This window comes from Triturus cristatus, chromosome 7, assembly GCF_964204655.1.
Source record: "Triturus cristatus chromosome 7, aTriCri1.1, whole genome shotgun sequence".
NCBI lineage: Eukaryota > Metazoa > Chordata > Amphibia > Caudata > Salamandridae > Triturus > Triturus cristatus.
Genome location: NC_140590.1, coordinates 410,660,798 through 410,683,886, shown reverse-complemented (window position 1 = coordinate 410,683,886; position 23,089 = coordinate 410,660,798). Strand labels below are relative to the sequence as shown.

The 23,089-nt window shown below is 44.1% G+C and overlaps 1 protein-coding gene across 3 annotated transcripts in view; it reads left to right on the top strand.

The window, feature by feature from the left end:
• Nucleotides 1–23,089, top strand: part of LOC146809816 (uncharacterized) — a 187,841-nt gene that overhangs the window by 91,397 nt on the left and 73,355 nt on the right. The window contains exon 1 of one of the 3 annotated variants that reach the window (XM_085616671.1): nucleotides 8,181–8,365. The exons of 1 other annotated variant lie outside the window; for it this stretch is intronic. The gene's annotated coding sequence lies outside the window, so the exon portion shown is untranslated. Of the gene's footprint in view, nucleotides 1–8,180; nucleotides 8,366–20,111; nucleotides 20,133–23,089 lie in introns of those variants that run through there. One more of the 3 variants, XM_085616673.1, reaches the window with a different exon arrangement.

The window sequence follows — 23,089 nt, the reverse complement described above, 5'->3', positions numbered from 1 at the left end:
AAAATCCTCCCGTCCTTTGCGCACACGGTGCCTAAGGACCAAGCTGAAATGTACGCTGGTGAGTGGGCGCTGGCACTTGCGCCAGCGGTGTATCGTACTCAGGTGGGTTGGGACCGGTTGTCCCCCTGCCATGAGATTCCATTGCGGTCTATGCCCCAGCCACAGCCCCAATATCCCATGCGTCGTGAAGCTAGACCTCACGTCGCGGCGATCCTTGAACAATTGGAATATCAGGGTGTAATTGAAACATGTGTGTCCCCTATGAATAACCCTTTATTCACTGTAACGAAGCCTGACGGCTCGTACCGTTTAGTTTTGGATTACCGGCACCTAAACTCTCATTGCCGGACCTGCGCGGTACAAAATACACATAGCTCGGCTCTAGTCGACAGTCTCGTGCGTAAACGGTTTAAAACGACACTTGACATTTCCAATGGCTTTTTTAGCCATAACCTGTCCACACTGAGTAGCCAGTGGACAGCGTTTACTTCGGGCGGTAAACAAAAACAGTTTACGAGATTAGCCATGGGCTACAAAAATAGCCCTGGCGTCTTTTCCGCTCGCGTGGTTTCTCTCTTAGAAAGAATAGACCCCGAGGCATACTCCTATGTTGACGATATCTACCTCACGGATGACGAGCTGTTGCCGCATCTGTCTCGAGTCGACAATATTGTAGTGAGTTTTGCTGACTATGGCTACAAATTCAATTTTGCGAAGTCTCACATCGCGGAATATACAGTGTTGTTTTTGGGCTACGAGCTCAATAATGAAGGAAAGGGGTTAGCTCCCCACTTTCTGGAGAAGTGCGCATGCTTGAGTGCGCCAACGACACTAAAGAAATTACAATCTCTGCTGGGCTTTCTGAATTTCGGCCGTACCTACATTCCTGATTATGCCCAGCGTATCAAGCCGCTTTACGCCTTGGTACAACCCACATTTTCGAAGTCTAGCTGGCAGCTGGAACATTCTAAAATTTTACAGTCTTTACAGGCTGACCTTCTTGCTTCACAATATTTGCTGACACGTGATAACCGCACCAACCTGGTAATAAGAATAGTGCCAGGCGCCGTGGGTTTCACGTATTTGACGTTTAATGAGGGCGATACAGTCCCCATTGCGTACAAATCCCACTTGTACACCTCTGCTGAATTACGTTTTTCCGCGGTCGAAAAAGTTCTGACTGCTGTACAGATGGCGATCCTTAAAGAACGCGCACTGTCACATGGGAAACAGATTCTGGTTGTAACACCCTATCCCGCCTTAGAAGCGGTGACAAAGGCAAGTGTACCAAATTCTAAAGCTTTGCATCCCCGGTGGATACAATGGGCCACAACACTGACGTCGCCAGACGTCACCTACATCTTTGATGCCTCATTACAGACTCAAGAGTTCTTGCAGTATGAATTCGTTCATCCGGCTCCTCTGTCTTTGCGCCCGCTCGAAGAATACCATTGTGTCATATACACTGACGGGTCTGCGCAGCCCGCAATTGGATCAAAGCACGCCTACTCAGCGGCTTGCGCAATTGTCGTAGGTACTTTCGTAAATGGTGAATTCCAGTCTGATGCGGTGCATACGCAGTCATTGGGCGATTGTACCGCGCAATTGGCGGAGCTTCGGGCTCTAGTGCTTGCACTGGAGTTTGCTGATCCCCGAGTCACTACTTTAATAGTGAGTGATTCTTTTTACTGTGTCCAATCCTATAATGACAATTTACACTTCTGGTCTCAGAATGATTATCGAGACACAAAAGGTGGCACAATTAAGCATAAAACGCTTTGGGTTCGAGTGGCGGACTTTAAAGAACGTCTCCCACTCGTGAATGTAATTCACACTCTTGGTCACCAACGACTTGGTGTCCATGCTGTCGGCAACGGCTTGGCTGACGAGGCAGCAAAAACAGCAGTGGCTACATACTTAGTGGCAGCAGTAACCAGATCAAAGAGTAAGATTGATGATGACATCTTGGCAGCTATTGCTGCTACAGAAAAGGGAGGCGATTACCCGAAGGGTTTTCCTTCTCGTTACATTTACCATTTAAGTCCTGATAATGTCCCATTAGTGAGGATTAACGACGTTGGTGACAGAATTATTCCCAACGCGGACTGCAGACCCGCACTGATTCTGGCTGCTCATGAGGGGTTGGCGTCAGCCCACGCCGGAGTGTCAGCCACTATATCTCTGCTACAACAACGTTACTGGTGGTTCGGTTTATATAAACAAGCACGCGCTTATGTTCTCGATTGTGACATTTGCCAACAGATTAAACCTTCTACTGTTGCGCGCCCATCACAAACACAGTTGTACATATCCAATAAACCATTTGGTTGTGTTTATTTGGATCACTGCGGTCCTTTTTCTTCTGATACTGCGTACAAGTACATCTTGGTTGCAGTGGATTCGTGCACACGTTTTCTGTGGGTATGGCCACAAAGGAGTGCCGACTCGCGGACTGTCATCAGAGATTTGCGTGTCTTTGTGGGAACTTTTGCGTGTGGTACCTTCCATTCTGATCAGGGCCCTGCGTTTGCCTCTAAGGCTTACAAGGAGGCTATGAGAAATTTGGGGGTCCTAGTCAAATTTTCGTCCCCCTACCGACCTGAGGGTAATAGTGTGGTGGAGCGAATGAACCGTGACTTAAAGCAATCATTGACAGCCCGTGTTTTAGGCACAGGCCGAAACTGGCTAGCCCATTTGTATAACGTCCAACGTGCACTTAATAATCTCCCTAGAAGGTCTCTGGGTGGGCGGACCCCGTACATGATGCTCTTCGGAATCAGAATGTTTGTACCAGACCTTGATGGTCTAGACATGGCGGCGTCGACCGCACCCTTTGACGTAGATGATCACTGTGCTGTTTTACAGACTCTACAAGAAGCCAGAGACACTCTATCGAAGGAACACTTGCCCTCCACATCTGAAGTTGAAGTTCAGGTTCCGGTAGTCGGCTGGCTACCCCGAGTTGGAGATCTGGTCCGTGAGAAGGTGGAGAACAAGAAGGAGTTCGGCCCCTCTTATCGTGCACCAGTTCCAGTGCTTGGAGTGCAGGGTACAAGAACAGTCATTTTACCTCCACTTCCTGGTCGCAAAGAAAACAGGTACATCTCTATTGACAATGTCAAACATCAGCGAGTGGCCGATTCTTCTTAGCATGACTCCAGTAGTTTCATGCCAGACGATGCAAAGAAATTCAATGTTGACTCTTGCTTCTAACACCTTGCCTGATGTTGCCATCGAGATGCAAACGGTTACTGATCCCTTGTTGATGCCATCGGCAGGTGGTTTGCCCGAAGAAACTGAGTATGCTTATCCTACACGTGGTCCCTCGCCTGTTTTACAATCTACGGCACTTGGCCAGTCCCGTTTCTCCTTTGACACTAACTCATTGCCCTCAAGCCCCCCATCGAACATTGCAGTTTTTTTCAGCTGGTTTAAGAGACATTTTTTGATTGCCCCTTGGACATACATTTGGCTGTTGCTTTTCAGTGTTTTTTTATTTATGTCCATTGGATTTGTGATAGTTTTTTTTCCGTCTTGTGGATGGCCACTATCTGAGTGAGAGATCGACAATTAGACTTATCAATGGAACTTTGGCCCCCCACTCCTCGTCCCACATCATGAAGAGGGACCAGACTTTTGTGAATATTACTGCCTGGCCCGTCTTGGATGGAATCGCATGGGATGCTGTTAAATTCCAAATTCATGGGCCTACAGAGGTCATTAATGTACCTAATGTATTTCGTGTTTCTATGGGTGATGTGGTTAGGCAGAACATACGTTCTGATGATTGGGATGTACACGCCATTGAATCACTGTTTTCTGATTTGAAATATTATGCCGCTTTTGATGCTGAAGATTTATACGAAAATGCGGCTAATTATGCGGAACAGTATTGTTTTCAACATTATGGCAATCATTTCCTGCATAAAGCTAATACATTTAGAAATTTTGTAAATTTTACCCAATGGGAACACTGTCCTACTCCCGAATTCGGAAGTTCACAAACACTAGTTAACAAGTATTCATATTTTACCGATTTCAGTGTTTCCAACCCGGCAGCGTTTTATTTTAAGGTGCTGCCTGAGTCTGCCGCAAAGGTTAGACTGACACACACGAAGCTACTTTATTCTAAGTCCTTTATGGACGAGTTGTCAATCAAAGGTTATGATGTATGGAAGGCTACTATTGATCTAAAGTCGGTTTGGGGTTCCAAGCCGTGGCAGGTACAGGGTACAGAGGCTTTACATCGTGCCTGTCTTATACCAAATCATATTTTATTTTTAAATTCATCCATCTTCCAAACCACCTGTTTTGGATTGGCTACTTCTAAACAATTAAAGTCACCTTCTGTGCCAGATCTGGGCGCTTATCCCAATTGGGATAACCACACAGATCTGTCCCTTGCTGCTTTGCAATCCTTAGTTTCAAATACATCTTTCAATATTTCGAAAGTTAATAGTGAGGGTTGGTTAATTTGGCAAAGCAGTTCAGATATCTGTCAACGACGTTTTCTGGGACTGAAACCGGGGTATACTCAAGAACGCGTAGACCCTCGGTTTGAGTCGTCACATACAGTCACTACATACTCTGTGGGCAAGTTATGTCAATCTTGGCTGCAACATTCCACTTTGGCGTCTGTCAAAGTTCATTTATCACAGTTACATGACAAAATAGATTTGAATGATTTTGTTAAGGGTCCTGTGGGTGGCAGAACCAAGAGGTGGGCGTATGCTATTTACAACGAAGTCTGGAAGTTGTCACAGATTGAGGCGGCTTCCAGATTGCGAGCTATTGACCAAGCAAACATGGAGAAGGTTTTGGCCGTTATAGATAATAGCATTAGCACTCTCTCTTCTAGGATTTATACATTAGATAATATTGTTTCATCAGTTGTTGATATTGTGCATGATGATATGTCTGTGTTATATCATGGTCAAAACCAGTTGCGTTCTGTTATGCAGTTTGCATGGACATTGCAGACTTTAAAGGCAGGGAGAGTCCCTTGGGACTATCTTAACACTACATCGTTATTCCTTCCCTTTAACCTTACTGACAAGCAGCGATTTATGTCCATGAAGGATGCTACATTTTCATTGTTACATATTGAAAAATTAGAACCATTGCCTTTTTCTGTAGCGGAGATCAATTCAGCTACGTGGTTAATCCACGGATTGATAACTCTCCCGTTTGCACTTTTTAAGTTTACGTCTTGTATGAAACATTATGCTTTGGGTAGATATGAACCGCTGGGCACCGCTTTCATACATGAGGTTTGGTCCCTCCCCTTTACGTATAGATGTACTAGGGACGGGACTGAGGTTTATTTGAAGGGCGAGGAATGTACCACGTCACCTGACCATTCCTTGGTATGTAGGCACATTCAATTACACGGCGCATGCAATGTACAAGCACCGAACTTAGCATGCATCTTACGGGGTGTCCCAGTGCCTGTGATTACGCCTTCTTTCACACTGCTTGCTAACGGTAGTTATTTGATTTTGAATAGTGAAGCTTGCTGTGGGATGTTAGTGGGAATCCCGTATATTGTAACTGTCTCGCAGAAAGTGGTCTGCTGCAATAATGTTCTCTTTCCACCCCCGCATGGGCGGCTGGATGCTTCCATCTGGCCTTCGATTCCAACCTTGAAAGCAGAGTTCAACAAGTTGAGCAGAATAAGAGCCCTATTGTCCCAAAAAGAGGTGTCTTTGACTTCATCACGTGAAACATTCGACCTTCACGTTGCTAATACGCGCACTGAGGTACAGGCGCTTCTGAATACTGACCTCCCCCTGCATTTCGGCTCTTTGATCCAAACTATTTTCAATGCCTCGTCCACGACCGGCCTGGCTCATTTTTTTAAACTTGTGGGCTCGGGTCTCGTGACCTCTTTCCAAACTATTTTTGGTGTGGTTCCGGGCTTTTTTCATTCACTTTTCTCGAGCATCTTTGGAGGTGTTCCGCTGCTTCTGGCACTAGTGGCGGGTGTGCTGCTTTTCCTTTTCATACTACGGAATGGCTGCTCCTTCTGTGCCACACGTGCACCTGTCCCGCCTGCATCTTCTTCGGGATAGGATGCTTGACTTTTATGGAACTCTGCCGTTGGCGACCTTAAGCCTGGCATATGGATTATCCTTCAGGTATTCCTACTTCACCTGCGTGCAGCCTGTGCTTCACTGCCTGGATTGTCCCTTTGAATGGCCTTTGGATTTGTGCTTGACCAGCCTGGTGTCTCCGGTGCCGGATTTCGATCGACTAATGAGGCCCTTAGTGTCTCACGAGTTGACCTGTTCTGGTGTCCGGATAATGGCTTGCGGAGCGGCACATGGGATCCTGGGTAATTGGGACATCTCTACAGCTGCCTACAACTTCTTGGCTATGAGCTATTTGGAGGAACATTCCGGATGCCCTCTGGTCGTGCTGGAAGCTCCGCTGTTTGACGAACACGTGTGTTCCTTCTCGTTGATGGATTGGATGGCTGAGACTTTCGCTGGCCCTGCGAATGATTTTTTGTTGGAAGCGGTTGCCACATATGCTGCCTATACATTCATGGATTGACTGCACTATCGTCCTTGGCGCCTGTCGCTCCTGGACAGCGCCCGGCCGAGGCATTTACATTTTTCTTTTTGCTCTCTCCCTGATGGTTGTTTTGAGTTTTTTGTTTTTTTTTATTGATTATATTTTTTTTCCGGACACCACAGTTACCCCTTTTTGCTTTTCAATTTTTTCGTTTCGGACTTTAACTCATTCTGAACCTTTGGATTGGTTATGCCTTGTTCTGCTCTGACGAAACTGAACTCTGCGTTCTCTCTTTTCTTGCCTACTAAATAGTGCTTCGATCAAGGGGGCGTGTAGTGAGTTCTCTCTGAATACGTACAGGCATTGTTAAGTTAGCATAACCACGTTAGATGTTAGAAAGCCATCTTTTTGCTTTTGCACACGGCACTGCGTTTACATGTTATTTCTTAAAACAAACTGCTGACTCGAGACTTGCTTCACACAAGCGCGATCTGTTGTTACTATCCCAAGCTCTGCGCAGCGACCTTGGTCTGTACATGGTGTGACAAACAGTCTGGGTTATTACACAATGCATGTTTTTCACTCTAGGTTGATCGGCCCACTATTTAGCCATAACACACGCGCAGCTGCAAATGCCTGAAAATTAGTGCTTTTAGTATCACAGACATCATGTTTATTATTCAGACCGAAGACGAGCCTTCCTGCGAGAAGACTCCTGATGCTCCTGTGATGTGATTTCACTAAGCTGATCTTTGAGGTATGGGGTCCCCTATTCAAGCCTAAGAGACCTTCTATTAGCATAATAATAATATTAGCTTCTTAGTAAAGGGAAGGTGGTAGTATCCACTGTCATTATAATATGATCACCCCTTTTATATTCTATGGTATTGTAACTATGTTGCTGGTTTTGATATTAATCATTTGTCTGCTTGTATTAGCCAAAGTACTGCATCTTAGGACACGTGGTCTATAAAAATAAACCCCTTTTTATTTACAACGTGTCTCTGTTGATTATTGTTGTGGACTGATGTGAGAATAATATACGAACAGGTATTTCCGATTCCCACCATTCCTGAGTATGTACTGAGTCGCTTGTTCTGGGTTGTCTACACATTGGGACCGCCGAGCTAAATCTCGGATAACGAATGGGACACTTATGCTAGCCGGATACTGGGTTCTGGGTTCTGAGGTGAGTTTCTGGTACACCACAATTCACTGAGGTCCTGGGGTTCTTCGCATAGTTCTGTGTATCAGCAGAATCCCTGCAACATGGGCAAATCACTTAATCTCCCTGTGCCTAAAAAAAACGACTGTGTCCATCTGTTAAGCAACTGGTGCTCATGTAAAGCGCTCTGATACTTTCGAGATCGCGCTATATAAAACTGCAAAACAATTTTATTTTTATCTCATTTTACATGATGATTCTTTGGAGATTTACAAGCTAAATATGTTCATGGCTCTGATCTTGTTTTCGCTCTTATAGCTAACCAGACCCTTGGTTCGGTTCTCCAATCTTCCGATAAATTGCTGCCTTTCCCATCGCTGATTAACATTTTGTTCTACAATACTCCTTTACTCTACCACTACGTGTACGGTGCACCTACTTTCGAGTTGCCTGCAGTTCGGGGCCGATAGCCACCCGGCCTCTAGTTGCATCATGGAGCGCGTCATCTCCGGCGGACCCGGCGGGTCAGTCTCTGCCTCCCTAGGACCGGTGCTCAGTTTCCAGCCCGTGTCACCTGCTGTTGCAAGCCGACTTGTCCTACTACCTGCATCGGGTCTGCGCCGCAGGTGACACCGTTACGAGGACTGGGAGTAGGCTGCGCTTCGCACGACGTGCCTCTGAAAGGTGAAACAGGCTGCGCTTCCTTTACTCGGTGGGGAGCGGGACTAGTTCGCATCCTCCCAAACCGCTGCTGCAGAGCCCTGGATGCTTCTCTTTTAGGCTCCCGTTGGGAGTGGTGCGGAATACCACATACTTTAAGTGTCGCGGTGCTCTAACTGCACTGAAACGCTATGGACGGGAGGGTATGTTTGTTTTGGGAGCTATACGATATCCCTCTTTGAGGTGCTCCTGTGCTCTGGCTCGTGTGGAGACCCGCCTTAGAAGCGCGATTCCAGTGGTAGGATCTATGTGTTATAGTTTGTGTGAAATTTGTATCCCACCTGCTGTTGTTTTGATGTTTTTGTAGATCAAAAATGGCAAATCTGTCAATGTCTAGGTTCAGCAGAACGCAGTGTGCGTTCCTCGGTCCTGCCTAGCAAAATGCTACACCGTTCTTTGTCTTAGGCTAATAGGGGCGCTCTTAACTTATGCCAATCCAGCCTGGTATCTGTTTGAATGAGTGCATATTGTTCAGCTCTACTGCTTGTCATGTCGTTTTAGTGCACTATCATAGATTAGACACTGTGCTTTCTGGCGTCCTGCTCCTTTTGAAGGAGTTTTTGTGACCATAATTCGTTAATGGATTGGTTGGGGAGTGCTGAGTGAACTGGTACCCCATGCAGCTGCCACTCAAGGGAACTATCTGTAGTGAACAGTGGTAGGTACTGCCCAGTGCCACAATAACTTGGGTCAGCATTTCCGTCTTTTCCAGAGCCCTGTGTAACTAGCTGCTCCAGCTTAGTTTCTAGTAGGCTTGGGCAAGATCGAATAGTGCCAATTGATGGATTTGCGTTTTTCTTAATTATGCATAATGTTGCTGTAATTTTATGTAATTGCAAAACCAACTTACACAAATTTCTCACATCTGTTATTTAGGTCTCGCCTTGCTATCGCGTGAGCGATCGCAAAGCGAGACTATAGAAAGCGGGTTTGAAAAGTGCTCCCAAAAAGCGGATTGCATGGCTAGCACGCGCACAATCACGCGTATCGTGCCGCCATGCACTCCGCTTTTGGGAGCACTTCAAAGGGTCCGCTTCCCCGTTTGGAATGCGCTGCCCGCCCCCAAGCGCGCGTGAGCCACGCTCCGCCGGGCTTGTCTTTTTTTCCGTTTTTTTTAAAAAACTTTAATTGCGAGGTGCGCGTGCGGCCAATGCTTGTTTGACTTTGTCTCTTCCTATACTTTTCATTCTCTGGCTGTTTCTCTCACTCGCTCTCACCATCGCTCCATGTCTTTCTTCGACTTTGCCTCTTTCTATACTTTTCCCCACTCTTGCTGTCTCTGTCGTTCTCGTTCACCATTGCTTTTTCTGACTTTGTCTATCTCTTGCTGTCTATCTCACTCGCTGTCTCTCACCATCGCTCCATGTCCTTCTTTGACTTTGTGTTTTCCTATATTTTTCCTTCTCTTGCTGTCTCTCACACGCTTTCTCTCCCCATCGCTTCATGTTTTTCTTTGACTTTGTCTGTGTATTCCTATATGTTTCCTTCTCTGGCTGTTTATCAGCCGGTTGCTTCTAATTTCTTGGGCAGACTACAAATTTCGGGGTGCTCCGGCGTGCGCAGACTGAACCCCTTCATCTCTGGGAGGCTGTGAATGCCCTGGTCCATGGAACTGCAAAGTGTCAGGACCAGAGTCTTACGTTGTTGTTAACTGCAGAATGCAATTGGAAAAGTTTCGGCCGTGAAATGAAGTCATATAGCGTTAACCGTCCTGGGTGTTTGTCTGTATGCAATTGGAAAAGTTTCGGCCGTGAAATTCAGTCAGTAGCGTTAACCGTCCTGGGTATTTGTTTGTTTTTGATGCCCTCTTTCCCCACACCTGCGAGGAAAGTGTAATTTTTGATCTTATATCATTCTTTAACATTACATCTTCAATGAAGTGCCTGGTTCGACATTTTCTTGTACGTTCAGGAGAAATGCGTGCCTTCTAGACATCGCAAGTGAAAAGGTCTGCCGCCCAGTAGAATTAGTTCCTTTAACATATGATGACGATTTACAAAACATAAAGAGAACAGAGAGTGTAAGAGGGGCAGATATTTAAGATGCATTATTCATTTAGGTATTGCAAATATAATTTTAAATTAGAATTGAATGAGCAGTGCCCTGACCTCGGTTCGGAAAGTGCCTCTTAGCTATTTTGCAGCAATTCCAACCTTTCATATCCCGTTTCTGTAACAGACTTTTTTGTTTTTACACAAGCTACAAAGGCACGTTTATATATTAGCAAGTTTCACACGTCAAACCATTTTTAGTGTTCCTGAAACTACGCACAAAAAACTAGTAAGCCTTTCCATTTTCTTGCCTATCCTTTTGGTGCCTCATTCTAAACTATCTCTTTCACCATCTCTTGTTACACTGTAATTCACACCGTCAAGCAAAGTGTTCTGGGCTCCAGTCACATGCTGTGACTGTTTGCCACCTTAACACAGTTCCAGGCAAAGCCCTTCTTATCAACGGCGCCATCGGTTTCCCACTCACTTAATATGCGCTTTCAAACCACAGTTAGGCACACCCTTTCACCATTGCTACGCGTATTCTGACAAACCCCTTCCATTTACTAACACCACGTTGGATTTAACTTCACTTACATTTTTAAAAAAACAACTGCGGCATATTACTTGAAGTTCATGTATTTCTTTTACTAAACACAATGTCTATACTTGTGTAATTACAAATATAGGTACGGTAGGTAGCCTTTGTTGATCACAACCAGTAAATACTTTGGCTCAACACTTCTAACGCGGCACCAGAAGCAGCTCACGTCTGCAAAAGGTTTCTAAGCAGACGGACGGAGGGGTCATAAAACACCCGCCCCCCACTCCACTTCAAAAGCAAACCCAAGGAATTCTTCTGGTCGAGCAAAGGGAGCCCCATAACACTTGTGCTTATCTCAAGGAAGCACATTCCTCAAACGCTCGCAAAAAACAGGCAGAAAGAACAGTGAGGCCCCAGCAACAACACAGGTCATTCGTTAGCTATTACTAGGGCTCTCATACATATTAAAACATGCACTACAAGGGGGAAAAATGCAACAGTTTGCATTCTCTATAGCCGTCCAAACATTCAATTTAAATGCACAAGCATTTAATGTTTATAAAGCAACAGTTCACAACTACCCTATCGAGGTGCCTCAAACACGCACTAACACGTGGAACAATGCTACATTTACCATTTCTCATTGGTAGCGTCACCTCAGCACTTTTTACCACAGTGACACAGCCTCGTCTTTTTGACACCTTTCATTAGCCCTGCAATGAGCTCTCTGCCCGCTCCGCTCCGAATTGCCAGCCCTGGCGCAGAGCCTGCAAAAACAGCAATGCAGCGCGGCAAGCGAGAACCAGGAAATGGTGGTTTGCAAACGTAAATAGAACGTTCGTGCAGCTCGTTCGTCTCGCATCGAAATAACAGGAAACAATGGCTGTGATGTTAGAATAGCATCCAGTATGCATGTCCTCATATATTAAAACAAGCATTTGCAATACAATAGGTCTCGCAGTTATACGAGTTTGAGCTATTGGCATTATAAATGACAGTGCCTTTTATTTATGTTTTAAAAAAAACAAACTTAAATAAAAAGCATTGTCATTTATAATGCCAATAGCTCAAACTCCTATAAATGCCAGACCTATTGCATTGCAAATGCTTGTTATGTCTTGCCTGCAGACAGCTTTAGCTCGGATTTATTGGAAACCTATTGTCTGCGATACAGTATACATAAAGTGAGCGTTCCGCACTCGCCTGATGCCTTGCGCTAACAGGTATGCGTTTGAGCGAGTAAGCATCACACCGCAGGGACAGGACCGTTAAAAACTGTTTTAGTCTGCCTCAGGCATTGATTAGCAGTATAATTGCCCAAGGTTACCGCCGTGCCCCAGTAACCCCGCAGAACTGTTCAGAGGCTGCGCGCTCTCCACCTAACGAGTGCGTGCATTCCCCGCGACAGAGAATGACAGTCCTTGGGTGAGAGTCGGCTCCAAAGCCCACTAAATCCCTTGCCAGCTCACCGCAATACACGCTGGGTATGCCGCACAAAGTATGACAGTCGTCGCTCCTTGTTGCTTGCACGCGGGGTACCATGAGGTTACTTCCTCACGCTTGATGTCAGCCGGTAGGTAGGCTGAAAACGGGCCAGCCAATCGTCGCCAAATATTGTAAGAATTGTAAGAACAGATCGTCCGGACTGTTCATGTAATTTCTAGTAGAAACTTTATTCAGCCTACCATCGCGGTACTTACCCCCCCCCCCCACCCCACCCCCCTCCCCAGCCTCAACTCTCAAATGACAATCAAAGAAACCCCACAACAAACATTCCTAATGCACCTAGCACCCAAGGCTTGTCAAGTAGAAACTCGAAGCGAGAACTGATTGAGTATTTATTCATAGAAACGAAGAAATGAACACCACCAACTGTGCACTCCTCCTTCGTCCCGAAGCCTCCCACAACTTTCACTCACGCTCCACAGAACTCTCAATTGGAAATTCTAAACTCGTGCAGTGACAGCACTAGAAACTTGGGGGCATATTCAAAAGGGCTTTATCTCCGCTTTTTGGCTTAAAAAGCCAAAAAAGCGGAGATAAAACTATCGCCCTATTTACAAGAGGGTGCTAACATGCATAATCACATTTTAGCACCCTCTTGTAAATAGGGCGATAGTTTTAAAATGTGATTATGCATGTTAGCACCCTCTTGTAAATAGGGCGACGCCTCACTTTGCATCTCTAATGAGATGCAAAGTGGGCGCCACTGAGCGTACCCCAATGGACTACATTGTAAAATATCGCTGATGTTCACTTTGCGATATTTACAAGGCAGCCCACAGGATTTCAGCAGACGTTAGATTTTGGTGAAATCGGCGGTTTTCGCTAAAATCTAACGTCTGCTAAAATCCTGACTTAGCTATCCCTAACATAGGGGGTGGATTATGCTGATACGACCACAGGGTCATATCAGCAAGGTTATCGCGGTTTTGCAGGGAACATCGCTAGAAAACAAGCGATGTTCCCTGCAAAACAGCAATTTCCCCGCTATCGCAGGAATTTTTATCGCCTTGGAGATACGCGTTGCTAATAACGCTATATCTCCGCGATAGTCGGCGTTAAAAAAATGAGCACTGAGCACGCTTTGCGATAGTTATCGCAAGTTAATGCGCCCCATAGTTTTCACAACACATCTCCTATTACAGTCTGAAAGACGATAAACATGAGGTGCTGTAAATAATTACAATACAACAATTGCATAGAACAATAGCACCATAATAAATGTAACAAATACAACTAAGTAAAATTATTAAAACCACATAGGAAAAGAAACTACAAAAAAGGTACAAAATATAATAAAACAATATTCAGCCATCTCCCTCACACAAATAATCAGACACCCACACAGGATTGCTTCGCAACCCTTTTCCCGCCACAGGTAATTGGTCACTCTTTTCTCCAACTCTGCCAGACTGATCATCAGTAGCCTGTAATTCTCTTTCGACATTCCCTTGATTAATAACTCTTTCAGGAGTAATCCTGTTACTCTACTTCCAGGAGTTTCCATTTCTTCCCACAACTTTCCATCAAAATTCTTACACCATCACCACATTCTTTTCTATATATGTGATTCTCACCCTTAAAAATGGCAATTCTTTTGAGGTTCTATTCTTTTCCATCATTTAACCTCACAGCATTTATCAAAACTTGAGTCACTTTAAAAGGCCCTGTGAATTGACTCGCACCTTTTCTCACTTTCCAAGTTTTTAAACATTTTAACATACCAACCTTTAATGCTTGATCCATCAACCAGTGATACTTTCTTTTTATCATATCATAACATGTATTTAGTAGGATTATCGTCAATGGTTTCTGAAATCATTTCCAAATCTACATTACAAGAAGTAGAACTTTTTACCCACCCTGGATCACTTTTGGTCCTTGGAAGCCGTCCTCTCATAATTTCAAATGGATATAATTTAGTCATATCATGTACAGCCATACAGTTGTTTGAATTTGTAGTTCCCAATCGTCGTTATCACTCCCTGCTATCTGAATGGCCCCCTTAAGTACCTTCTCAAATCTTTCAATCATACCCTTGGCACTAGGATTATAAAGACATGTTATAATGTTTGACTCTCAGCCTCTTAAAATAATCCTTTTCTTTATTGGACACAAATTGTACACCATTATCAATGACTATAGTGACAGGTTTTCCTACCCGAGGGAACACCTTGTCCAAAAAACGCAAAACCGTGTCTGTGTCCACTTTCTCCACCACCTGCACCTAGGTCCATCTTTAAAATATATCAATAACAGCAATAATATACTTTGGGTGTTTTCCACTTGGTCCCATAATATCCACAGCTACATTATTAAATGATTCTTTATGAATAAAAGGGTCACAAATATTTGATCTCAAAGTTTTGAGTGACTTATCAGAATTAGTACAACTTGTACAATTTCTAACTGTTCTTTCTTTAAATAAGTCCATACCTGGCCACCAAAATCCTTTTATAATTCTTTGTATAATTTTGACAATACGTCCGTGACCTTCATGGCCCTGCATGCTAATGTTATTTCTCACCATAGATGATGAAACTACTCTATCTCATCTCCATATTATAGCGTCCTCCAAAGTCAATTTATTCCTAATTTCCCCAAAAGCTTCTTATTGCCGACTTAAATGCCCCCTTTGTATGTCATCCGTTTACCATGTACTCCAACACCTTTTTTAGTACTTCCTCTTCGGCATACTCTTTCATCCAGACCTCCTTCTCTATAGCCGAAACACCATGTTCATGTACCCATGCTATGTGATACTCATCCCATTTAACAGTCAAGTCTCCTTTAATCTGCAAAGCCATTCTAGACAAGAAGTCTACAGTTACCTGACACATAAATTATTCTGTACATGTAATCTTGCAATCTCATAGACATTCTTGCTATGCACGCAGACACTTTTATAATACCCTCCGTGGTAAGTAATCTGACCAAGAGCTTATGATCGCTCTGTAACAAACATTGCTTACCCCCTCACAAATTATCTAAAATGCTCCAATGCCCACATGCATGATAACGTCTCTCCCTCAATAACCAAGTATTTAATTTCTGATGGTGTTGGAGCTCTAGAGGCATATGCAATTACAATTTAGCCACCCTTGTCCTTTACTTGTGACAGTACAGTGCCTATTCCCTTGCAACTTGCATCGGTAGTAATGACACTCAGCAGGTTAGGATCAAATCCACTCAAAGCTGTGGCATCAGCAATGGATGTTTTTACATCAGCATACTCTCTTAAACAATCATCGCTCCACTCAAATTTGCATTTATTCTTGAGTAATTGGCAAATATAAAAAGTCCTTGTGGAAAAATTGTTCACATACTTTGAATAAAATTTTCTGCGTCCTAGGAAAAATCTTACATCATCCTTATTCACTGGTTCTGGTGCTAGTTGTATTTCCTATACAAAGTCGGGTTTGGGCTTAACTCTATCCTTACTTAGCACATAACCCAAATAGGTAACAGATTCCACAGCAAATTTTCACTTAGCAAATTCAATGGTCAACCCTTCTCATTCAAAAGTCCCCAAATGTTCTCCAAAATATCATAATGCTCCTCTTTGTGTTTACCATATATTAGTATATCATCTTAGAAGAATTCAACATTTGGAACTTTAGAAAATAATTAGCTCATCATATGCTGAAAAACTGCTGCTGCAGAAGCGAGCCCAAACGGCATTCTTTTGTATCGATAACAGCCCATAGGTGTTATAAATGTGGTGTATGATCTACATTCTTCTTATAGGACGACCTGATGATAGGCTGCAGATAAGTCTGTTGTAGTGAAAATGTTTGCATCTCTTACAAGAGCTAGTATTCCAGATATAAATCTTGCTATTTGCTGGCTTTCAGAAACAGAGGTCAAAAGTCAGCTTATCTTATTTCATTTATTTTTCTTTCTGTGACTTAAGTTATAGGATTTTGTAAAGTGAACTGTGTGACAAACGAACTGTGCAAAGCATGTTAAATGAAAGGCTGTAAGATGTTGGGCCTTTAAATAGCTAAGTGAACTGTTACAACATTTCAACTATATTTCACTAGTTACGACCCATTTTTAGGTCGAGGACTACCGGTCTGCCGAAGGCAGAACCGGAAGTCGGAAGATTTAATGTTTTCTAGAGTGGCTATTTAGCCCGCCTCTCTTTTAGCTTCTCCTCCATTGGCTGGCTTCCTAAACGGAGGCCAGCTATTGGAGGAGAGAGCCGTCCCTCCAAATAGGCTCCGTCTTTTTCAGATTCGGGGGCGTGTTCCTTGCTGTTCTTTCCCCTTTTTAGCCACGCCCTTTTGAACAGCAGGAACACGCCCCCGAATCCGAAAAAGTTTCGAAGCTTCCATCCGCCATTTTTTTTTCTTAGCAGTACTGTGCAAGATCCCACGTCTTAGTTCTGTGCTAGACCCCCGTAACTTTACCTCGTTGCAAGTCTCCTCAATCCTGTGCTGGATCACCCTTCTCAATCCTGTGTTCTGTGCTAGACCCCCGTAACTTTACCTTGTTGCAAGTCTCCTCAATCCTGCGCTGGATCACCCTTCTCAATCCAGTGCTGGATCCGGATTCCAATATCGTTGCAAGTTTCCAGCGGACAAGACCTAATCAGTCCTATCAAATGTATGTGCCAGAAGAAAAGGAAATTCTCCTTTGTCGGGAATTCTGCTCCTTAAAATAGGTCGTGTCAGGTTCATTACAGCTTCGGATACATTTGTATTATGATCAAATAATGAGTCGTTCTGCTCAGAGAAGTTATCTTTTACATCTGCATCCCATTCGTCTCTGCATTTCATCTATTTCTAGCCCCTCTGTAAACCCATAGGCGCCGGAGCGCTTGTTTTAGGTTTCATTTATATTCCGTATTGTGTGACATAATCTATTTATTATAGCGCTTGAATGTCCAGTTCCAGTAGGGACACCCGAACCCGCAGCAGTTCCTCCGATGGAGCAGGACGTCAGCAGAAACGCTTGGTGCAAACACAGCATTTTTGCAGCCTGCACATCATCTGCTATTTATTCTCTTTGTTGTAGCTTCCAAGCCTATTAGGTAATATATGTTTGCACGCTATCGATTTGCTGTTACCGAATTCCAGAAGCATTTAGTGTTGTAGTGTACATGTTCCACAGACAAATGCATTGGTAAGTGCAGCTTTTCTTTCATTTTCAAAGCTTGCTGTTTTTAATGGGTGGCCGGGGCTCTGCTCTCATTCAGAGGTTTGGCAGTTCATAAGTGGTTGTTCATTTCGCACCCACCAATCACGTGATCCTTATACAAACAAATTAGACTAGTCTTTCCTCCCCATATGCGGAAATCAGCAACATACTCTAGGCACATATCCGAAACGTTGGCTCTGAATTCTAGGCCAGGACAGATAAGATCATGTAGGCCGTATTAGACGGACACCCACAGAAACCAACGTAAACACGTGCGACAGGGTTTTTACCAAATACATGTTGGCAAGGCAAGCACGGCGAAATAACCAGGGTGAAAGCCTAGTAAAAGATGGCAGTAACCTCGGGCTGCAGGCATCCGAGGAGCTGGCCCACAATAGAACCAGTGAACACAGAATGGAACACTGATGATTAAAAGAGGTCAGCGATGAAAAACATTTAAATAATTTTAAAAAGTGAAGGGAGAGGGGTTCGCCTTCTACTAAGTTAACTGCAACCCTACTGGTTAAACTAGCAAGTCTATATAAGAGTTGCTTAGCTCCGGAAACGTTTTTTTCTGATGAAAACTTGATATTCCTGCAGATTCCCAATTTTCAAAATCTCCAAAAGTATTTCATTGTTTCTGAAAAAAGTAGTGGTAAATATGACTAGAGAGACCCTACAACCATGTACCACAAATGACCTTCTTAAAAGTGCATACATGGCTGCCTTTCCTTGCTAGTAAACGACCCAATGCCTACAGGTAGTTTCTTCTTTGCCAGCTCATAACAGAGCTTTATGCACAGGACTCCCCATCTAGAAACTGTTTTTTCACAGCTTCCCCTTGTTTGACCCAAAGAAACAAGAGAAAAGAAGCTTATTTGTTCGATACTACGGAGGTAATTGTGCTAAATTTGTACGGAGGGCAGAAGATATGTGCCAGGCGCTGTAAAGGATGACATAAAAATCTGTTACAGACATGTGGAGAAATCATTCAGAAAAGAGGTATGTTGTTATTGAATTGCTAGCGAGTGAGAGCTTGTCAGCCCTGTGTGGATAGGGAGTGAATTCCACACTTTAGCCGAGAGGTAGCTGAGGGAGCCTCCGGCAATAATTGCGGACAGGCAACATACAGAAGGTTGGGGTGTGGAAGATCTGAGCGCCTTTCCTTATTACTGAGCGAGATGCAGCCAAAGTCAACTGAAAACTCAGACAACCCTAGGTATGGGCACACCCTCCCTAGCGCCTTCACTGAAAGGGAAGCTTTACATAGTTAAATAGACTAAAGCGTCTGCAACTGCCCATGATTTGGCTGTGGATACTGACCCCCAAAAAAGGACTGTTTCCAAGACAAATACTTCAAAGACCATAAAGGTAAAAACTCATAAGTCAACATTAATTTAAAGAAAATACCTGCCAGGGAAATATAAGCGATCCCAAGCTTGTGATTATTCATCCTTAAAGAGGTGATCGTATGCAACTGGGGCCTTCTCAATTTCAGTTCACCCTTTAAATAAAATCTATTTTTAGGTCGAGGACTACCGGTCTGCCGAAGGCAGAACCGGAAGTCGGAGATTTAATGTTTTCTAGAGTGGCTATTTAGCCCGCCTCTCTTTTAGCTTCTCCTCCATTGGCTGGCTTCCTAAACGGAGGCCTGCCGTTGGAGGAGAGAGCCGTCCCTCCAAATAGGCTCCGTCTTTTTCAGATTCGGGGGCGTGTTCCTTGCTGTTCTTTCCACTTTTTAGCCACGCCCTTTTGAACAGCAGGAACACGCCCCCGAATCCGAAAAAGTTTCGAAGCTTCCATCCGCCATTTTTTTTTCTTAGCAGTACTGTGCAAGATCCCACGTCTTAGTTCTGTGCTAGACCCCCGTAACTTTACCTCGTTGCAAGTCTCCTCAATCCTGCGCTGGATCACCCTTCTCAATCCTGTGTTCTGTGCGAGACCCCCCGTAACTTTACCTCGTTGCAAGTCTCCTCAATCCTGCGCTGGATCACCCTTCTCAATCCTGTGCTGGATCCGGATTCCAATATCGTTGCAAGTCTCCTCAATCCTGCGCTGGATCACCCTTCTCAATCCCGTGCTGGATCCGGCTTCCAATATACCAATAACGGAAAACTTGATTCGACTTGAGTGATCCAGATTATTGTTTAGGTTTGATGTGGTTTTGTGGGTGTGGTCTTATTTGATTTTTTAAAACACTAGATGTGCTCTTTGACATGTGTTGGAGCTTCCTTTCAGCAAATTATGGCAACAGTAAACAGTGCGTGTTCAAGCCATCAACGTTTTAAATGTAAACTTCTCCTGGTGGTTCCGGATACGCATGCGCCTTGCCGTTGGCTGACGAGGGTAGAGTTTTCGGTAGATGTACACCAATCAGGGCGCCCCGTGTCGATGTGTTTGCGGTGATATTCCGGAAACACGTAAAAGCTGTCTGGATATTTATTGCGCTATTTTATATTCTCTTAACTCCACAGCTGTCGGGGTACAGTCGTTGACCGTCTGTGGATCCGAGATCATGGCGGAGGGAGATAACCGTAGCAGCAACCTGCTGGTAAGCAAGGAATGGGAGGGCATTCGTTCACTGATCCTATACGTAGATTGCCATAAGGGCTCAGCAACTGTAAGGGTGAGTAAGTTGTTTTCTGGGCTGGTACTTTAGGTACTTACCGTGCCACGATAGCGGAGACGGGGCTTCGTGATAGGAGACTAAGGACTCATGGCCGGGGTTCTTAGAAGAAAGGGGCGTGTTTGACTGCGAGGGTTGGCTCGCTACGTATATGCAACCTGTTCTCAAGTATGCAAAGTAACCGACAAAAAATTGTCACTGTGCATACTTACGAGCAGGGCTTAGTATCAAACGATTGAATTGGTTTGCTTCAAGCACAATGTAGGGGGCGGACAGTCACGTGTTTTTTTTTTGGTTGCTGGTTATGTTGCACTCAAAACTCCAAATTGTTAACAAGCAGATGTTGAATTGATTGTATCTCTGGGGTTAAACACCTTTTGTAAGTAGTGCCCGAAAGCGATTTAGAGAATGTGTGCTTTCTTTGGAAAGTTTGTTTGCCCACAGATGGCCACGAGGGGGTTGCATCGGCAGCCGGGTGATGGGCCCGTATAGTGTGGTTTCCTTTTGTGCAGAGTTGTTGTACAGCGCACAGTGGTCAGGCCTGAGGAAGCGTCTGCCTCCCATCTCCGTTACCTCAAGGCCCGTGGGTCTCCAGCCCCTGTTTATTTGAAGATGCCCGCTGCCTTCAAGTACAACATGCAAGCATGCAAGTCCAGAACTAAAACCCAGCCAGTTTCGATGTTTTATTAAACTTTATATAGCCCAGTTGGAAAATAATTGATCGGTCCCCCAATAAAGCCATGGCATGTAAATTGGCTGTGGCTCTTATTTTAAAGCCCAGATTGCCCGTTTACAACATTTGCCTTTGTTCTGCAACAGGGGGGAAGCTTTGATCTTAAGTATTTCCAGGCTCGCAGTAGATGGAGGGGGCGGTGCTCTCAGCAAGGTCTGGCCCGCGAGCGCAGAGCGCGCCCCTGCTGTAGGTCAGAGGTCACGCTATGAGCTCACACTTGTAAACAGTTGATGGATTGCACCAGCAGCAACACTTCCATCCTTGGCGCAACTTTTCTTTTTTTCTCATCTCCTATGCTCTGCGCTCTCCTTATCAGTTCCTCTCTGCCCCTCCAGTCCTGCTGTGTCACTTCCTCCCTCTGTGTCACTCCCTCCTTCCTTGTGACCCCTCACTTACTCCTGCTGTCCTTCACCTCACACGTTTCTCTTCCACCACCCAGCTATCTCCTCTTTCTTCCTTTGGGTCACTTTTTCCCTCAAACTCCCTCCTATCTTTCACGTGCGCTTCCTCTTCTTTCGTGCCTGCCCCCACTCCCGCCCCCAGCAGTTAGACTTCCCTCACCAATCTCTCTCTTTATCTTACTTTCTCTTATCCTCTCTTCTCATACCCTTTCCTCGCACCCCGCCTCCGTCTCCCTTTCTGCGTCTCGTTCTCTCCCTGCTCTTATCTCGTTTTACCACCCTCTGCCCCCTCCACTACCGCTCCTCTTACTCTCTCGGGACCCACTCTTTTAACTTCCAGCGGTGTCGGCTCTCCCCCGCCTTCCCCACCCCCACAGAGAAGGTATGTATCACTACCTCACAACATCCCTCTCCCTCACTACCTCTATCTCACTACCTCTATCTCACTACCTCACTCTCTATCTACCTCACTCTCTCTCACTACCTCACTCTCTCTCACTACCTCACTCTCTCTCACTACCTCACTCTCTCTGTATCTCACTACCTCACTCTCTCTCTGCTAATGCAATAGGTGTCACATATGCAAAAAAAAGCGAATGCCAATAGAAATGACAATGCCATTTATTTACGGATACAAAAATAATAAAAAAATAATGAGCAATACCAATAGCTCTACCTATAATATTGCCGAGACCATTGCATTGTAAATGCTTGTTGTAATTCTGCTTTGAAAACATTTTTTTTATAGGATCAAAACAAATTATAACATTTGGTGATGTCCAAATTTTAAATATTTTTGCAGAAACCCAATTTCTAGACATTGATTGTGCGCTATTATCGGTAAAACTACATGCTAGTGAGAAAGTATTGTAGCCATTTCAATAGAAAATATGGTATCTGTAAATGACAATGCACTACCACATCATTGTTTGGTAATATATTTATGAAAAGTGAGTTTTTAAACATGAATTGGGAATTATTACTACTCCTGCCCAGATGACAATGCTATTAGTGAGTTAAGAGGCAAGCCAGGAATCATGTGTACCCTATATATGGGCTCAATTTTAGTTTTACATAGTGCAAACATTTAGTCCGCTAAATAAAGAGTTTTTTTGTACAGCTGAAATGGTGAACTTGCATATTTGATGGTGCTCTCTTATGTGATAATAAAGAAAAAGGTGGCTTTATAAGACAAAATATTTGCCTAGGATCACACAGTTTGAGATCAGTTCACGTGTCAAGTACATTACAGTTAGGTCGAGTAGATTATTAAAGTTATTAGACCTGCAGGTCTAGTAACATTTTAATGATTTTTCCAACCCTGGATATTTTAGGCAAGGGAAACTGATCCACTCGAATATTATTATTTAAATGTTGCAGATCAATGCACAGCCTAATTTTTCCGTTACTACTTCTAGCTACTACAGTTTGTGAAATCCATTCTGAAGACTCAACTCCTTCAATTATGTCATCTTTTATCAATGTTTGTAGTTCTCTTTCAACTTCGTCTCAGTAAAATAAGTATATTTCTAGCTTTGTGTATTTTAATAACCACATCCTTCTTAAGTACAATTTCATGCTCAAATTCACCTAGTTTCCCAATTTTCCCTCTAAACACCTTGGGAAATTTATGTAACACACACTGGCCAGTATTTTCCCTCTCAACAATTGTCAAAGGTTCCAAGCTATTGGGGTTCAATATTATCTTAAAATTACCCTCATCATGCAACCAAATTACACAAGATCCT